General features: G+C 30.0%; 1 pseudogene; it reads right to left on the reverse strand.

The window, feature by feature from the left end:
* LOC142328394 (general transcription and DNA repair factor IIH helicase/translocase subunit XPB-like) overlaps positions 1–20206 on the reverse strand; it is a 40625-nt pseudogene that overhangs the window by 12726 nt on the left and 7693 nt on the right.

Consider the following 20206-nt stretch of genomic DNA (forward strand, 5'->3'; position numbering starts at 1 on the left):
CAACTTTTTTCTTATTTTTTACAGCAATTTAATTAAACAAAAAAGTGCTTTACCAGTAGACCACATTTTAAATTGCTGCTTCCACTGTTAAACTGAAACACCACTGTTACATAATACTAATGCTCTTTTTCTAACTGTACAACAAGCAGTGACTCCAACAAGACTTTTACCAGCCCCTGTAATAAAAATAGTCACATTAAAATAATGAATTTATATCACAATAAAAACCCAATTAAAAAATAAATCTTATAAAAGAAATAAGAGAACAGAACATATATGATTCCGAGTGTAATACTAAAAAAAAAATTGGAATACTTTCTACTTGACAAAAATGCATGTCAAGCATTTAAAACAGGAAACAAACCTTAAAATGAATACGTATAACTTACGCATGCATGAGTAAAGTCTAACAGTACAATATTTACCAGATGGCAATACTGTACCCAAATTTAACATATAGCAGCAACTGAAGTAACCTTGTCATGTTCTATTCTCAACATTTCATTATCCATTATTTTATGGTGTTGTATCAGCTATGTCATTATCCAAGAATGAACCTGTATTTATTGTAGAAATTATTTTATAGATAAATCTTCCAAATATGTGTGTTAAGTTAAGTTGATATTTCCTTAATTTTTTAATTCCTAATAAGTCAATAATATAAGTTTTAAGTTATAGTTATGTACGTAGAATCAATAGGGCTCAAGTCAACATCACTTAACCATAGAAGTTATTGAGGACGTGAAAGAACAATATAATTCAACTCGCCCAGAAAAAATTATCCTTGCAGATTAATTTGTCAATAACTTTACTTTCAGAACTACAAAAAGTTAATAAAACAACAGCGCTCATCATACTGAAGAATCATACCAAAAAATTTTTTATAGAGTTTGCGTTTGATTTTAATTTTGTTTTAATAAAAATTTGATTGAGTTATTGGATTGTGCTTATTTTAGTGACTAGGTTTCATTTTACCTAGCTGGTTAATTGACCGGTTAACTGTCAAAACATTCTAAGGAGAAGTAAAAATCCTCTCACTTTTATAATACACTCTTAATTTTAAAGTCAAATTATCAAAATAAATTCTTGAATGTCATAATTCTCAACCTTTGAAACCAAATGTCCTTTCCCATTTCAACTACATCTTTAGTAATTTAATTTAACCAAAAACATTTTACACTATGCTAACATCATTAAAATTCAATGTAAAGATTATTAGGCATGATGTTTCCAATCTTAATCTAAGAATTTTATGTAATAACAACATATTTAGTACTAATACAACTTTTCTAAGAATCATTTAGGGTACGTGGATTTGTTTTAGAACCCTTAAATGAAATTACAAATGAAAACGTTTTATCCATAAAATATGCTTTGAAATATAGTTTTTATCCATAGAAGAATTATATAAAGTTATGTTCGGTTATAACTCATAATCCTTCAAGTATTTATTATTTCAATAACCAATTACAATATTTTTCCCTTTTCAATTATACATTTTTATCACACAGTAATATGAAAAAAACTGTTTATATGTTACTGTGTTCATTAAATTTAAATCCTTCTAATTCAAATGATATACTGGAAACACATCAAATGTAATTGATTAAATAAAAGGATACATACACAAATACATTAAGAAAAAAAACTTATACTCAATTTATATTTTTCATTAATAACAGTGATTAAATTGTTAAATACATAAATAATATACATCCCACATGGAAGGACTATGACTCCAGACCTCGCTCTACCATTGCCAAACATTTTACGAACTCTTTTCTTGGTATGGTCGCAAAATTGCAATGGTTTCAAATCGATACTAATAAGTGAAACAAATAAAGCAATATAATTAAATATTTAATAACTGAATCGTACATTATCAATAAAACTGCTAATATTTGTTTTTTTTCTAATTTTTAGCCCAACTGGCTGCTATGGACAATGACCTCTGTTAAGACCAGTAAACAATTAAAAATGAACTGCAACTTCTACAGTTTAAGTTTGTTTGTTTGGAACTGCTTTAATAAGCAAGTTTAGAATTGACATTTATCTTACTTCAATAGCTATTTTCTTAAACATTTCATGTACGAAAGGACCATTTTTCAGGACTGCCATATTTTATTACTTTGAACTAATCATTAACACAATTATTCAGAGTTTTAACTTCAAGTGATTAGTTATTTCAAGTTGGAAAAATGACTTCCTTAATCTTATTCTAACCAATAATGACATTCTTTCTAATCTCTGTTAAATTGTTAAAAAAACAATTTAAACATTATTCAATTTAACATTCTTCCTGACAAAAAAACTAGTCATAACATACCTGAATATCTATAACATTAAGAGTTTAATGGAGAATTCCAAGGTATAAAAGGTAAATTAAAGAAGTAACATATATTTAAGTAGTGCAAATACCATTCTCAAATTTTGTAACTAAACCACTTAAAAACAAAAATAACTGTTTCAAAACCACCTGTTCAAAGACTACAGCAATAAAATATAGATCTGATACAACTACAGGATCAATCATAAAATATTCATACTCACTTAATGTCTGGATTAACGGTGTCATTCCTAAAGTCATATTCTGCAAGTAACGGATGCTCTAATTCAATACATCTCTTTTGAACCAATTCAATTTTTTCCTATAATAAAAAAAAATTATTTTAAAGGATGAACTACAGAACTACTTCATCTTATAATTTACAAAACAATTCATATACCTGTAACAGTTTTCTCTTTAATCCATCTCATGCTACAAAGGATATGTCCCAGAGAGGATCATTCTTTCTTGCCAGTCAAATTTTATTAGTTTTGTGGTGCAGATCTGATCTTACTAGATTCTTCATTCTAAGGATGCCAGGGCATGGACAGCCAGTGAATTCTTAATATCTGTTACAGGGGCTGCCTGCTGTACTGACTTGATAGCTGATTTCCATTTTGTGGCCACACTGCAAGTCTAATTGTGACAAAGGCTGTTAGTCAGCATCAAGTGGCTAAATCTCACCAAAGAAAAAAATCATAAAATCTGGTAAATTATCTAACCTGATGAAAGAATTGTAATTATTTCTTCACCTAAATACCCACAAATACATGAAAAACAATCGTGTAGTAAAGTAGTTATAAAACAGTTCCTCAAGTATGAAAAATTAAAGAATCTATAATTATAATGTCTATTTCAGGTTTCAAAAAAATTAATATTTAACTGTCATTTGTTTCTTCAATGATACTATTAAAAAAATAATGAGAACCTGGAAGGAAGATTAGGATATCCATAATACAATATTAGATCTTTATAAAGATTTTGAAAAAAATCTGATTTTAATAATGTTTTAACATTTGAACCATTTATTTTTAAAATTGACACAAAAACTGAAAAAGGTTTGATTAAATTATTAAGAAAAGGCCTTTCTCACATCAAAAACAAAATTAATTTAAGCTTGCATAGAATTAAAACTTATTTTATGTTTATTTAAGCATGTTAATCGACACAGAAAAGCAGTCAACCCTGACAGTTTATAGGCATCCTAACAAAAAAAAAACATCACTCCTGAAAATAGGAAAACCATTTTCAATAACAAAAGTATGCTATAAGTCACAAGAAATTATGTAAGGAATAAGTGCCTTCTTTAATGAGAATAACATAGTGTTACACATAAGCTTGCTTAGTCAAACTGTAGATGATATTCATTACTAAATGTATATCCCACTAGTGGTATATTCCCTCTGCTGATCACATGAACAACCAAATAATAAACATTACTGCTCTTGAAGAAACTAATTCTTGATTATTTTTTATACAAGTTGTTTAATGTATCATATTAATAAGACTGGGTAAACAGTGTAACACCACAAATTAATGCACAGCTTCCATCATGATTACTGAATGTTAGGCCCCATAATCATACTATAGGTAGCTGCACAGCTCCTCCACATAAGTGCAATCATTATCAAAAATGACACAGCTAATCTCAAGAATAAAAATCATTCTATATCAAAATTATCAAGGTTACTATAGAAAGTGAAGAGTAAAATGACTAACTATTTGCCTTCTTCACTTAGTGAAATATACTATTGTAGACCAGCATCCTAAGTCAACCTAAGTACAAGCAATTTCAAGCCCAACAATATCATTTTCTTTACCAATAGGATAATGGATATCATATACAGTGTAATAAATATCTATATAATTTGGTGAGAATAACTAATAAGTAGAGACTGTAACACATGATATACAGACACCACAAAAATAAATTAATAATCTGCCCTTTTCTGTAGGAAAAATTCTATTGTAAACAATGCTCCATCTCAGCAGAAAAATGGATTACTGTACACCTACAGTTAACTACACAATAAATTCTAAAAATATACAAAAATTGTTATACTAATTTCAGGTAATTTCCCTTTCAGCACTTATTTTAATAATAAAAAAGTTTTTACCACTTTTCAAAGATGTATCCTAATGGTTTTAAAACATCTGAACTATATCAGGGAAATAACAGCACATTTAAACAGTGCAACCAGATGCAAATTACAGCTCAATCAACTAGGTGTAGGTCACATCAAGCTCAGTAAGCTGCTGATTGAAAATTTACTTGAGTTCAGAAATCAAATCTGAATTGAGCAAAAAAAAAAATGTGAATGAAAACAGATCCAGAAATTTAAATTTGGGACACTGGATGTGAAATAATATAAAGATACAGTGGACATTCATATAAAAATAAAATATCTTTAAATGAAATATCAGATGGGTAGGGAAATTATCAGAAAAAAATGAATTTGTAACCACTGTAAATTCTGACCTAAATTTAAATTAAATTGAATTGGCTTATTTAAATTGGTGAATTTATTTGTATTTTATTTTATTATAAATTATTTTGTTATTTGGATTTCTTAATACGTCGACGGACCATATTTTTTAAAAACATAAAAGTTAAATTAGTAGCAGCATGATTCATAATTTTAAGAAATATGACATTATGTTTGAAAAATGAACAAACTTTTCTATAAAAAGAGTGTTACATTTGTATGAGTACACATACTCACACAGACTTGTTAATTCCGAGAAGTAACGGTGGGGTTAGACCAGTGAGAACATCAGAAAGCGTCAGTTTTGTGTTGGATTTTAACATGGTTAGTTTAGTGCAGTGAGTACGTTAAGCAAACTGATCACGAAATTCATAAACTATGATTTGTACAAAATACAGATATGAGAATTTAATGTCAAAGGCCTTTCCATAAAAACATTTCATGGATTTATCAGAAGACTGCTTTGAAAATGTAACATGTTATAATGACAAATTATGTTTAATATTATAATTAAAATTAATTTTGGATTGGCCAATGCTTTAGTATTATAAGTATTAATAAGATATTTTGTTAAGTTCTGATGTGTTTCTTCTATTACATAATAGTGGTTCTATGAACTCAAATAGACTAGTTATGGGAGTATTGAGTCAAATGTGTTTATTGTCATTTTTCTTTATTTTTATAATTAATGTGTATTATTCATCGCTGTTAGTAATATTTTTTTTGATCTGTTGAGTTATTTTAATTTTTTTTGTACAACTGGAGAGAGAAGCATAAGCAACATAGTCCTAGTACACTGTTTCGCAAATCCCAAAAATAGTAAGTTTATTTTTTATTTATTACAAGTTTATTCTTTATAAATTATAAAATTGTTATTTTTGTGTACAAATTAAATTTGATGTTTTATCAGAAGCAAATTGGATGTTTTTGGATTGTGTGGAACGAAACAGAAACAGGGTGAAAAAATTGTGAATGGGTGTAAGATATTTTGAAGTAGAACTGATGTGTTGTCTAGGAATGGAAAGGCAATTATTATGAGTAAAAAAGATGTGTATGCTTTACAAGCAACAGAATAGATTTCAGGTAGAATAATTGACATTTATGAATGCACAGAAGGTTACTAGAATTGTATAACTATATACACCTCATGTGGTTGTGTAAAAGTAAATGGAAAAATGCTTCCTATGGAGGATAGCTTCTAGAAATCAGGACAAGAATTTTGGCATTTGTTTTACTAGTAAGGTCATTGACCAAAAATATGCCAACAAATTATGGTGATCTACACATGGAGACTGCAATCAGCATTATTCAACTTACGCGTATCAATCGAAACCAGTTTATTTCACATGTCTTCAACCACAGACATTTTTATACTTACTTCCTGCCTTCAATTTTAAATATTATTTTCTGAAATATTATAGGAATTTAGGGACAATCAGGTTGTAAGAATGAAGTTTATCATTTTACTGAGCAATCTGCATCTAATGCAGATGTATGTATAATGTATAATGTTTTCTAATGTATGTATATTATATACATACATTAACAATAAAACAGAGTTTGCAATCAAATACATAAGCAATTTATTAAATAATTTTTTTTATTTTGCACACTAATCAAATTACATTACTTCAAAATTGATTCCCCAAATTTTCACTGTACAATATTCACATTACCTGGTTTAGTTCAAATGATACTGTCTTCAGTACACCCTCCTCCTCATCATCTTCATCAGCTTTATCCATTTTATCATAAAAGTCAGATATATCTTCCGGCACAACAACTGGTTCTTCCTCTTCACCAGTTGCGCCACCTGACTGAATATCAGTCTGTTGCTGCTGCTGCTGTTGTTGTTGCTGCATACTGTTGAACTAAAAGCATTAAAATAATTGATTATCTGCAACATTAAAATAATTTTAAAATTGTAATGAAAAATAAAATAACAGTAACAAAATTAGTCATTATATTATGAAAATATTTTATTAAAAGAACAGAAATTATTTTTACAGACTATCTTCGTATTACAAAAAATTAATCGTAAAATTAAATGCAATTTATGAAAACTTTACAATAAAAAATTTGTATAGTAAATAACCTATATTTGTATAGTAATTTGTATAGTACAATAATATCTTAGTCTATTTATTTATATAACCATCACTAACACTGACATATCTGTTGAAGAAACTTAAAAGCTTCAAAATAACCTTGTCATATTCATTTGCTACTACCACTTACTTATCAATTAATGCGTTCTTTCTAATTCACGATCATTTTTGAGTCACCTGCCGATTAAAACATTTCATAAAATTTTTGAAAAGACTGACTTTTAGCCACTCAGACCTACATCCAAAATTTTGAATGCATTGTGCACAAATAACACCATGTCTTTTGTTAACTCTATAAATATTTTATCTCAAGTAAAAATGTTTCCATCGACTTAAAATAAATCGTTTCATCTTTAGCAGAAGCTATTTTCTTAACCAAAGTATCAGTTTTTTCCATAGTCCCTCAATTGCGAGAGACAGAAATTTAATAATAAATAAAATACAAACACGTAAAACTTTTTTAAACCATCGGATATGAATCAGAGATGCAGAAGGAACAAAGCGACAAAAAATTGATAACTTATTTCACTACCGTAACAACTTTTTGTATCGTACAAAAACATAATACAGCTGCTAATTAAGCATTATAAAGCATCAACTAACCATGTACATTATAATTTAACCGTAAATTAAACAATAAATAACAGAAATATTTTTCCCTATAAAAATTACTGAATCTGACCAAAAATAATATTTTATATAATACAATAATTAACCAGTTTTTACTGAAATAACGATAAAAATGACAAAAAGGAGATAAAAAATGTTAAAATTTTAGCAAACTTTAAACAGTTATAAAAAATAAACCAAACCTGTGGGATGCCTTTTTTATCAATTATATTAGTAGTAATTGGAGCCACTTCTTTATCAACATTTCTTCGTAAACGACATTCTTGAATAACTGGATCTTTAAGTAATTTCTGAAGAACATCTGGGAATGGCGATTCCACAAAATACTTATTATGTTTTAAAACAAGTTTAACCTGCAAAAATTTGGGAGAAATTTTATAAGTATACCGTAAAAATAATTTTTTGGGTAAATACTGATAATGACACAACAAATTGTAGTATAATACTTATTATTAATAAACAAAACATCAATCACTTGCTACGTAAAATCATTTCTACTGGAATAATACATATTTTAACATCATTTATTTTTTACTTCTTTAACCTAATAAAGTTCATTTCATTTAATAATAATAATAATAATAATAATAATAAACATATTATTTAATACAAACAAATATAAATATCTAGTAAATTTTTTTATTAATATGAAATTTCTTAAGAAAATAATAATAATAACTGAACACCTGGCAATATTATAGTTTAACTTTTCCAATATTTGCATAAAGCTGAAACTTATTTTTAATATTATTAAATAATTAACTCTTTTCTTTATTTAGTATTATTCAACTCTTCATTACTTTTTGTAGTATGACATATTATAACATATTTTATCTTTTAACATAAATATAATTACTACATTGTACACGCTACGTTATAATTCAATATTTGTCTTCCTAAACCTCTTTAAACATCTCTCTATTAAAAAATTAACCAAACCTTGATACCTTGATGGCTTAGTACAAGGTTCGTTCAAAAAGTATCCACCATCATTTTTTTTTGTTTTGAAAATATTTGAGTGTAAGCAATAAAACTTGGTAAATAGCAACATTAATAAACTACTGTGCATGAATGTTTTTTACGTAACTTCATGAAACATGTCAGTCTGTTCAGCAACCAATGTGTACATGTTACTGCAACTGGTTTTTTTATTCTGTGTATAATGATGAAATGCTTGAACAAGATTACCGTATCAAATTCTGCCAGAAGATCGGTGGGTGCCCAAAGAGAAAAAATTTGAAAGAGATTAATTAGGTTTGGTGAATGAAGCTGCAGGAATTACACAAATTAAATAAAAAGTGGTAAAATCATTTTTATAGTGGCCAGACTTCATTTGAGAATGACCAGTGTACTAGCAGCCCAAAAACCAAAACTTAAATATCACTGACAATTTATGCAGTTTGATGCGGAAAATCATTGGCTGACTGTCCAAGAAATTACAAATGACATTGGTCTCATATAATAATTATAACATATGATTCAGGCATACACAAAGTGACCATATATCTCTTGTCAAAATTGCTTTCACTTGAAGAGAAAAAAATTTATTTTGATGTCGCACCAATGGTGATTCCAACTTCCAAGACTGTAATAACTGGTGAAGACTCTTCAGTAAATGGGTACATACATATATAGATATTCATTAAATGGGCAATTTATAAGTATATACTGCAGAATCTAATTCATATTACATACTTGCACCCACACAGATGTACCAAGACCCCCCCCCCCTTTATTAGTGTAATATTTCAATATTACACAAACACAACAAACATTGTGAAATCTCAGAATACAATTGTTTCATATGTTTAACTATTAAAAATTAAACATTATGGAAAATTTGTTATCGATCTGTAAATACTAATGAAAATAATAAGTCTGAAAATAAAAACTTATTAATCAAAAAGTGATAAAATAAAAATATGAAAGAACTGTACCTTTCCATATGACAGAGTACAAAGCCTAATGAATTCAATAATGCCATCTGGTACGCTTGTTTTACTCAATCTCTTCAAGTATTCAATTATATCATGAGTCTCCAAACCGACACTGACTGCAGCATTTAAGGAATAAGCAGTCAATTTGTACTACCGACAAAAATAAAACATTAAATGACATTATTTCAAAAGTAGCAATTAATCACTAAATTCACTAAACAAAACATATTCATTTTTGTTCAGCGTAAGAGAAAAAATTCTCACCAACCTTGCCCTGGATTCAGTCGTTTCACAGTTATCAGGGAACGTTGACCGGGTTGGGAAGGGAGTTCGGGGTTTCAAACTAGTGACGGGTGAAGCAATGGGTGAACTGCAGAAGTCTATTAAACGGATGGAGGAGAAAGTAAAAAAGCCTGTCTCCTTCACCTCAGTTGCTGGAGCACCTGCACCTAAATGAGTTGGTCCACCGCCGCCAGTTCAGGCACCAACGACAAAAATTAAGCGAGCCACTGTCAAGGTAGTCCCGATTAAACTTGTCCAGGGGCTTCATTGACAGTGACAAAGCTAACCCTTAAAAAGGTTCTGGACCCAAGTCTCCTGGGTCACGAAAACAAGGGAACACAGCGTAATCTTGGAAGTCGTTTGAGCAGCAGGTGAAGCAGCTGCTGGAGGCCGACATTCTACAGAACGGGCTGAAGGCTCAGTTCCTGGCTGAGCATAGGCCGCACATACTGGTGTATGACAGTGGCCAACTTTTCTGTATATAAGACCGACTTTTTATCTTAAAAGTGTGTCACGATCGACTTTTGTTGTCATAGGCGTAGTCTAAGGGGGAAGAAGGGGTGTGAAATGCATACTATGTTTATACATTGTGTTTCAGTATAAGGTGCATTCCAGCGAAGTATGGGTAAATAAGTAGAATATATTATTTTTTAAATCACTTATTAAGTTTTCGAGATATAGGCTCATGAAGAAAATAAATTTCCAGACCCAATTTTTGATAGCAGCATTACGTACATGCGGTACCTAAAACATTTGATTTTCCGACTCTTTCTCAAAACAGATTTTTACTAACTTAAAATGCAATTTAATTTTTTTATCAACTGCAATGTATAAGTTGTACTATTTGTTCGTAAATATGAAAAAGTTGTTATAAAAATGCACAGTATGGCTGATAATTTGATATTTCACTTTCACGTTTTTTGGGCCAGGAAAATTTATAATGAAAAAATAATATGACTTACTTTTTGCTAATCTATCAATAGCTCGTCAAGTACACCTTGTACTGAAATATAGACATACGGCTTATCTATCTACATAAAAAACAACAACAATAATTATTTAAAGGGCCAAAAAACTCACGTCCGGGAGAATTAAAAGAACATGGATAATTATTAACAATATTTATTAATTCAAAGTAGCTACAGATAAAGACTTTGGTCACACCTCTCTCTACTGCAGTCCAAGATGTGTAGTCACTGTGCTCTTTCGAGGCACACAGCAGCCAATCGCCCTGCCAAGACAACACCTGCCACTGCCCCGCCTGTACTGCAGTGAAAGGCTTTGATGCTGGACACCGGATCTGGGGTATGCAGTGCAGGGCACATAAGATTGCTCATATGAGAGCTGTAAAGAATACAGCTTATAGCAACGCCTGAATTAGGGGAAGCCTTTGAAGGCAGACCTCACCATGTTGAACACTTGCACCTGGGGCCGTTGAATCTGCATCATTCCCTGGCAGCCACAAGTGAAGCTATGAGGATCCTTAAGGAGTAAAACCTTGAGGTCCTCTGGGTCCAGGAGCCATACACAGTCGAAGATAGAGTTGTCAGCTTCCATGGGGTGGATTTTATTCATTCTCATGGGAGACGGCCACTCTCTGCAATCATAGTCAGCTCAGATTCGTTGGGTGTCTTTTGGATGCCCCATTGGTTTGATGAGCAATTCACCGTCGTGTGAATCACGAGGAGTACGCTTGATATCATGCTAGTGTCAGGATACTTCCAGCTTGGATGGAGTATCGATGACTTGCTGGTGAAGTTGGGCAGGATTCTGGTCGGTCTCCCATGCACCAGAGTGCTGATTGCTCTGGACACTAACACCAAGTCTTCCAACTGGGGATCACCACTCACTAACTCCAGAGGTGCTGGTCTCGAACAGTTTGTGGACACCAGGAACCTGTACTTGATTAACAATACAGAACCACCAACTTTCTCTTGCAAGCAGGAGGAAAGTTACATCCACACAACTTTGGTGACAGGTGACCTGCTGAGAAGTAATAGTAGTTGGACTGTCTGGCTCAAGGCCAGTATGAGTGATCATAGGCTTATAACTTAATTTTATTTCATTAATAACTTCTGATATTTTTTCATTTTTTTTTTTATTGTTATTTTTCAATTATTATTTAACGTAAATTTTTTTTACAATCAGAGGTTAATAATTATTAATAAATCAATATATTTAAATTAAAAAATAAAGAGTTAAAAAAAGGATATGAGGTCTCTGATTCAAACTGATGTGCCTTCCCCTTATAAGATTCAATTTCATTAATTAAAATTTAATTTGGCTATAACTCTGGAACCAATTAAAATAAGTATCACTTATGATACATCATTGAAAAGCTCTCAATGAGGGCTTATTACTGCAGTTAAGAAAAAGTCCATAATCCAACACTTTTTTTGGATTTTGAGCTTTTCTGGACACTCTTGGTTCATTCAATTGCAATCAAAAGGGGAGGCGAACAAGTAGATGTTACAACAGTTCTAAATTCAAAAGTTCTAGATCCTACGGCTAATTGTTTTCGAGTTATGCAAGATACATATGTATGTATATACAGACATCACGATGAAACTAATCAAAATGGATTCAAGTATAGTCAAAACGGATATTTCCGTTGAAATGTGGAATTTTTCACGATCACAATACTTCCTTTATTTCATACAAGGGAAGTAAAAAAAAAGTTTTACATCTGTAAACAGGTATTTTTTTTAATTTTCATATTTTATTTTACAGATTTAACTACTTTTTGTTCAGCCAGTTCCTGTTGAACAATGAATAATATAATTATAAAAAAAGCAACTCTGTCATATACGTTCTCAGAAACATTAAATGTATTTCAACCAAAATAAAGACTGGGTCAGGTAATGTAAAACAATAAATTACCTCTTTCTGGAGGAGAATCTGTCTCCACACACAGTAGAATTGATGTCAATAAAAAAACCAATGAAAAAAAATTATAAAATCAACAAAAACCAATGTAACAAATTATAAAAAAAACAAAACAAATAAATAATTAAAATGTAGTATTAATATAGATAAAAAGAAAAAGGTAAAAGAAGCTTTTGTTTTCATAAATAAAGATTATTTAAAACATCAATTTTTCTCCCAAACAGGATAAATTATAAACAATATGAATTATAATATCTGATAATTTTAATAACTATAATAATTATAATTATTGTCAGGTCTCTCCAACACCATTCCAATAAATAACTATTATTAATATGTATTAGTATACAAATACCTCATGTATAAATTCTGATCGGCAGACAGGCTCTGAAATAGCAATAAGGAAGTCATGAGCGTGTTTATAAACTGGTGAAAATGACTCTAAAAATATATGACCATTTGGAGCCTGTAACATTTTGAAATCAACCACATTTAATAGAAAAAGAAATTTACAAATACATTATTAAAACCATATAGTGTTACTATCTCTAAATTCATAAATGATTTCCAGTTAACTCTAAAATAAATATATCTTTTATCTGATCATTAACTAAATACATTAAATAAATACATGTAATATTTTATATGACATCAGGAAAGGATAGGTTTGCTATTAAGTGGACAAAAAAAGGACTATCCAAGTATATGCCTGAATCAGTAGTCAGCAAACTCATTAGTCAAAAGAGCCAAAGATCAGTGTACAATGATTTAGATTTCTTTTGAGAGCCAAATTTCTTTTGAAGCATGTTTTTAGGAGTCAGTTTAAACTAGCTACTAACATTAAATAAAACCAGATATAATAATAATCTTATTTATTGACAAAAAAAAAATTCTTTACATTAAAATAAAACTATTACAACACACATTTAATGTGAACAATGACCTTGCATTCTTTAGAACATTTGGATATGCCAGGTTTGTATGTCATTTTTAATTTCAAGCAGGATTCCAGGTTCTCATCAATAAAACGATTTCTCAATTTATTTTTGATAAGGTTCATTCACTCTTGAAAAAGATTGTTCGCATGAATATGTAGAGCCAAAGAGTAAAGACCAGCAAATGCTAGTTTTTTTTTAACTGATCATATGAATCAGGAATACTATTCCAGGGGTTGAAAATTATCATGTCTTCCTTCTCCAGGTCTTTCAAAGCAGATCACTTTTGCTATAAACTAAGATCACATTTATTTTTCTCAAATTTTTTAACATCAGCATTAAGACATTAAATTTAGTGCTCTATAATTCTTTGTTTATTAATTCCAGTAATTGCATTTCAAAAGCACCAATGTCAACATTAAATGGAGAAAAATTCAATTCTGTTACGTCAGATCAAGAAGTTTTTAACAAAGGCTAATGTCTACGCACGCTACGCTATTTCTGAATTCCTGAAACCTCCATAGAAAAGCTTCCTCATACTTAAAATTGTTTTGAAATTGCACATGTCAGTTAGAGAGTTATTTTCTTGACGACGTTTCAGCAGGCTTGGAAAATGAATAATGTTTCTCTTTCAAAATCTTAAGCAAAAGTGATAATTTTTTTCTAATGAAATAACTTCTTTCTATATTGAAAAAGTTGTGTTTCCTTTCCCCAGTGGTTTACAATTAAACCCACCGGGTTGGCCTAGTGGTGAACGCATCTTCCCAAATCAGCTGATTTGGAAGCCGAGAGTTCCAGCGTTCAAGTCCTAGTAAAGCCAGTTATTTTAACACGGATTTGAATAATGGATCGTGGATACCAGTGTTCTTTGGTGGTTGGGTTTCAATTAACCACACATCTCAGGAATAGTCGAACTGAGAATGTACAAGACTACACTTCATTTACACTCATGCATATCATCCTCATTCATCCTCTGAAGTATTATCTGAATGGTGGTTACCGGAGGCTAAACAGGGAAAAGAGAGAGTGGTTTACAATTAAGATTATTTAGATGAGACATAACATCTACCGTAAAATTTTTGGATCTCCTGAACATCCATTAGTTCAGGATAGTCAACATCCTTTTCAAGGAGAAATGCTTTAATTTCTAATAAGGAAGCGAAACGTTTTAAAATGTTTCCTCTTGAAAGCCAAAGTACCTTATTATGCAGCAAAAGATCTGCGTATTCACTCTCCACTTCAACTAAAAATTCTTTAAATTAGCGATAATAAAGAGCTTTAACTACAATTGGTTTGACAACCTTGATCACTAATTTCATAACATTGCAAATTCCTTCTGGAAAAGTCTGTGCACAAAGTGCTTCTTACTGAATGATGCAATGGTAAACAAGTATCTTGTGATTAATTTTTTCCTTCAAAATAGAAACAAAACCTTTTCTCACTCTGGTCATACTTTTTGCCCCATCAGTTGAAACTGAAACAATTTTATCGAGTGGAATATGATGTTTCTGCACATATTCAATGATACCATTTGCAATATCATGTTCGTCGTCGCCATATGTTTGACCTTTCAGCAGCAATAATCCTAAAAGTTCTTCTTTAGGACCCACACATGAAATAAATCGTCCAAAAATTGAAACTTGCACTGTCATTTATGTCACAAGATTTGTCATCAACAGCTATTGATAAAGCTGAAACAATTCAACATCTTTGATTTGCTGAAGACATTTTGACTGTTCTGTCTTTTACTGTTTTAGCAGGCAGCAGTAAGTCTTTAATTTCTTAAAGAAAATCTGCCTTATTCTTAAAATCCAGAACAGCTCTTGGATACATTTATAAAACAACTTTTAATGTGTTCACCGTCTGTGTATGGTTCGCCTCTCTTAGCAATCTCTTGACTAACAATAAAGCTTGCAATATTAACACTGTGGGAAGATTGCACACAATAATTAAATCCAGAACTTTATATTTTTCAGAAGAGTCAAGAAAAATCAAGTTCTGTATTTAATTCAGTTCCTCAACTGCTTTCTTCCTCGCACCACCGGCAGGATATTTACTGCCAAATGATGAGTGTTCAGTTGTAAAGTGTCTCTCCAAATTTGATTTCTTGTTATGTGCCAATTATTCTTGACAAATAAGGCAAGTCGGAAGCCATTTGAGTTTTGTATAAATGCAAATGATTCGATCCATAAATTTAAGGTTTTAGTCTTGTATTTTCCTTTGCTTCTTCTTTGTAGCCGTGTCAAATATGTGCACCTAAAAATATGTTTTGTTTTATAACAATAAAAGCAGCAACACAAAGTTATAACAACTTGATAAATAGATGCCAAAAATACCTATGAGATCTGCTGCTGGTTAAAAGATACAAGCAGCTTTACACAAATTCGCACGCGGCTTTGTGTAAAAAGTAATTGACAAGCTAATATTGTTTCTGTAAAAGAGAATTTTTCAGTTTTATTTTAAATAATGTGAGATCTTTTAAATTTTTCAATAATTTATTAAAAATGACAACATTAGATCTTTCTAATAAGGCTTTTTCTTGTAAGCTGAAGAATTATGTTCAGTTATACAAAAATAGTCCTGTTGCTTTGTTTGATATATGTGGATATTGTTATTTTTTAAGAAAAAGTGACTCGTGACTAGTCTTTTTAGTAAAAACTGCACACTTATAAATAGAAATGCATAGATAAGTAAACATTTTCAATTTAATAAATATCTCTAAACAATTCATACTTATTGGCACCAAACAATAATCTGACATTTCACTGTATCTTGAAAACACACTCTGACTTTTCAAGGGATCCCCAAGAGATGATTTTACTTCCTAAGAATAATAAATATTTAGTAACGATGAGAAACTTAGCATTTTATTAAAAACACTTCAAAGGAAACCAGTTTGATTTTGTTTCAAATTAATCAATTCGATCAACCTAAGAAAATTTGTCTTCTAATAAAATACCCAGAAATGTTTCACTATATACAACAAAAATATTATCATTAATGGGAATTCTATTCACACAATTAGTAATATTACAATTACCTGAGCACATGCAACAGTTTTATCCATATTTAAATTAGATGTTTACAACACAAGCAGTGGTTAACTTTTTCAAGTGCTAATGTAGAATTTTCAAGAGCTTTTAATTAATTACCTCTGAATTTAGATACAGTTACCCTCCTTGTAGATGACAATGCAAGAAGTTGATAATGATAAAGGTTAGTCAATATATTATTCTAATCAAAAAATTTTACATTCTATTTTTTATAATTTTTATAAATATTTTTGAAAATACAGACAATGAAATTGGCCTGTAATTTTGTACATTTCAAAATCTTTTTTAATTCAGGGGAATAACTGCAGATGTAAAGGCAGCAGGAAAATTTTCCACTATTGTAAGATCTGTTCAATTAAATTGGTAAGATAAAGAATAATGGCACACACAACTTTTAAAATACTAGCAGAAGTTTATCAATACCCACTAAATAATTACTCTTTATATTTAAAATAAGTCCTAACTTCCTGAATATCAATGAAAAAAAAAGAAGATTCATTAACAAAACGATTCAAAATAGTGGTTTTGTGTAAAATGCAGCAAACACATGCATTGCATTATCAACCTAAAGGCTAATAATATATGTAAACATTCAAAACAAAAACTATTTCATTTATTCAAATCCCTATCCATACCATCTCACTGAAACAAACAACTGACCAAAATTATGTATGCATAGGATAAGCAATTATTAAAACCAATATAATCCAATGAAATCTACTTTATGAGTTACTAAATTTAACCAAAATTTAAGCTTGAAGTTTTTTTAATTTCTATGTTAGATTAAAAGAGCAATGAAAGAAACTTTAAAAACAATTAAAATGTCTAAGTAAAAACTGTATTAAGATCAGATAACATGTAAAATTTAATTTAATCAATAATAAAAGGATTCAATAATTAAAGACAAATGACAACAGCAAAAAGACTACTTAAAAAAAACAGTCTGATGTAAAAGTTGACATCCCTTACATAGAAAATATTGACTGTTTGAAAAGAAGTTCCATTATTATAACTTTTTTATTTATTTCAATGTTACCTCCGCTTGAAACAGAACCAACACTGTGCTGCGATAAGATTTTTATTTTCTGAAGGTGTAAAACCAGCCAAAATTCACTCACAGATGTTAAACACTATGGAAGAAAGTATATTAACGGTGAAAACATTTAGTGATGTGGGACAACAGTTAAAATCGGGCTGAAAAAGTGTTATAGATTTTTATCATAGCAGATAATGAGTGAAAATTCTGACTGATGCATTGAAAAATTCCATTAATGATTTTATTTGCAAGAAGACAGATAAAAATTTGGGAAATTGATGAAACTTATAGTGCTGGTTTAATTCTGAAGGTGTTAATAAATAATTGACTGTATTTAAGCACACATTTAACGAGTATGCAGAAATTTTTTTTTTTTTTCATATTTGTGCTGGTGAATACCAACATCCCAAAAAATCATGAATTTATTACCATAAGTAACATTTATAAAATAATGATTCATAATTTCATAGCAAACAGATTTAATCATAAATACTAAAAGGATGAAAATTAATTTTTATTTAGGTGCATCATGAACTGTTTTAAATGGAATTTCAAGTCATGCCATAAGTTACATAAAGAAAAAATAATTATACAATAAATATATTTAATTCATACAACATGTAAACAAAATTGATACTAACAACCCATAAAGGTCTAGATGCATGATCTGGTTTAAGAACCATCTGTGATCGATAATCTTTTGCACCAAATTCATCCTCAAGTGCTCCGCTATCATTAGCTTCGGCATTCTTTTTGGCAGCATCTGGAATTCCATCTGAAAAATGTATAAATAAATTTTAACATATAAAAAAAAAAATAATAATCATCTTAAAAAATTAATATCTTGAGAAAATTACCTCTGTAATTTAAAATTACTTATACTCTAGGGCATTTAGAGATATATCAACCATGAAGCTGTAAAAATGAGGAACTACTTTTCAAGAAAAATAAAATAAACATCAGAGACAGCTATAGAGTACATATAAAGTTTATATAAATTCTAAAAACATTAGGATGTAAGCTATACCTACTATATAAGTAGGTGCAGCTCAGGAAAGACAGGCCTATCTTTTAAAAATGGCAATGAGTAGAGCAGGTAGGAAACAAATCACCAGTTCTTGGAATGGCATATTATAGCTCTAGTATGAGGATAGTTTAATCAGAAATCCAGCCCTCATGTTTTCTTAAAATTACAATTTCAATTCTGCAAGAGCAAACACAAAAGTAATGGAAAATCCTTGCTGCTTCCAGCCCATTACTAAGTGGAATAGTACTGAGGACCACTTGGCTACAATTTTTGAAAGCTTTATTAAATAAAAACATGTTAATAAACATGAGTATTCTTTAAAATTTTTTGGCAGCAAATCAATTCTAATGATTATCTTTTTATTATTTTTAATCATATTATTATTATTATTATGCTTTTACGGCCAACATGGGACCACTTAAGTCAATTTTAGTTGGATCTTTTCTGAGAAAAGCGTGTTATTTTACTCTTTCGAGCTGCCCAGTATTTCTTCATCCGTTCAGATCTTGCTTTCTTTTCTTCATCCGTAAACACCCTCTTCGTTGTATTTTGTCGTTTGTCTGTCTTTTGTTTAAATCTAATGCTTTTATCTTTTAGCTTTGTAATTTTTCCAGTTTTATTCTGTAGGTCGGTCAGGGAAATTCCCAATTCTTTCATATCTTCTCTAATTTCTTTGATCCATCCTACTTCTAGCTTTTGGAACCAGAGCTTTTCAATGATATTTCTTGACAGTCTTGTTTGCGGTGTCCTTATGAGATGACCGAAGAAAGAGATTCTTTTTTTCCGCATAGTATCAGTAACAGGCTCTATTTCTCGATACACCACCTCATTTGGCACAATCCACCATTGGCCTTCTTTTTGGTGTTTTTTATTGATACACGTTCTGACAATTCTCCTCTCTATTTTCAGAATTTTTTCAATTCGGTTTTTCTGAGTGATTTTGAAAAGGGTCTCGCTTCCGTAGGTGCTTATTTAGGTAAGGTTAGGACAGAACAGAAAATGGACAAAGTTCAGGTATTTTTTTTCTTTTGTTACATGTTGCTCCCTCTTTCTGAAACTCTATCCCCTAGATCAAATGAATTATTATTATATTTTTAAACAAAGTGTCTTGTTCTTTGTTTGTTGATAATTGTTATTATTAATTGTAAGTTTAGTTAATAAAATAGTTTCTTAATAGTTAATAAATGTTTCTTAATACAATTTACAGAAGGCTATAAGAAACTATTTTAAGTTCTGATAAGTGTGATAGTTTACTATGAACTTATAGTAATTATTTTTCATACGTAATTCAGTCAGAGAACTGGGTTACTTCATCAGAGTGATTTAAGTTATTTGTAATATGATGTTACTTAGAGTAAATAGTTTTTCTTATCGTGCTTTAATAGTTTGTTGTATTATCCTTGAAAATCATTCAGCAATCAAAGTTAATATTTCTTGAAACATTATTAAATAATTTTAAGTTCGATCAATTTCTTATTACTCTTATCAGATTATTTCTTT

This window comes from Lycorma delicatula, chromosome 7 (assembly GCF_047948215.1).
Source record: "Lycorma delicatula isolate Av1 chromosome 7, ASM4794821v1, whole genome shotgun sequence".
NCBI lineage: Eukaryota > Metazoa > Arthropoda > Insecta > Hemiptera > Fulgoridae > Lycorma > Lycorma delicatula.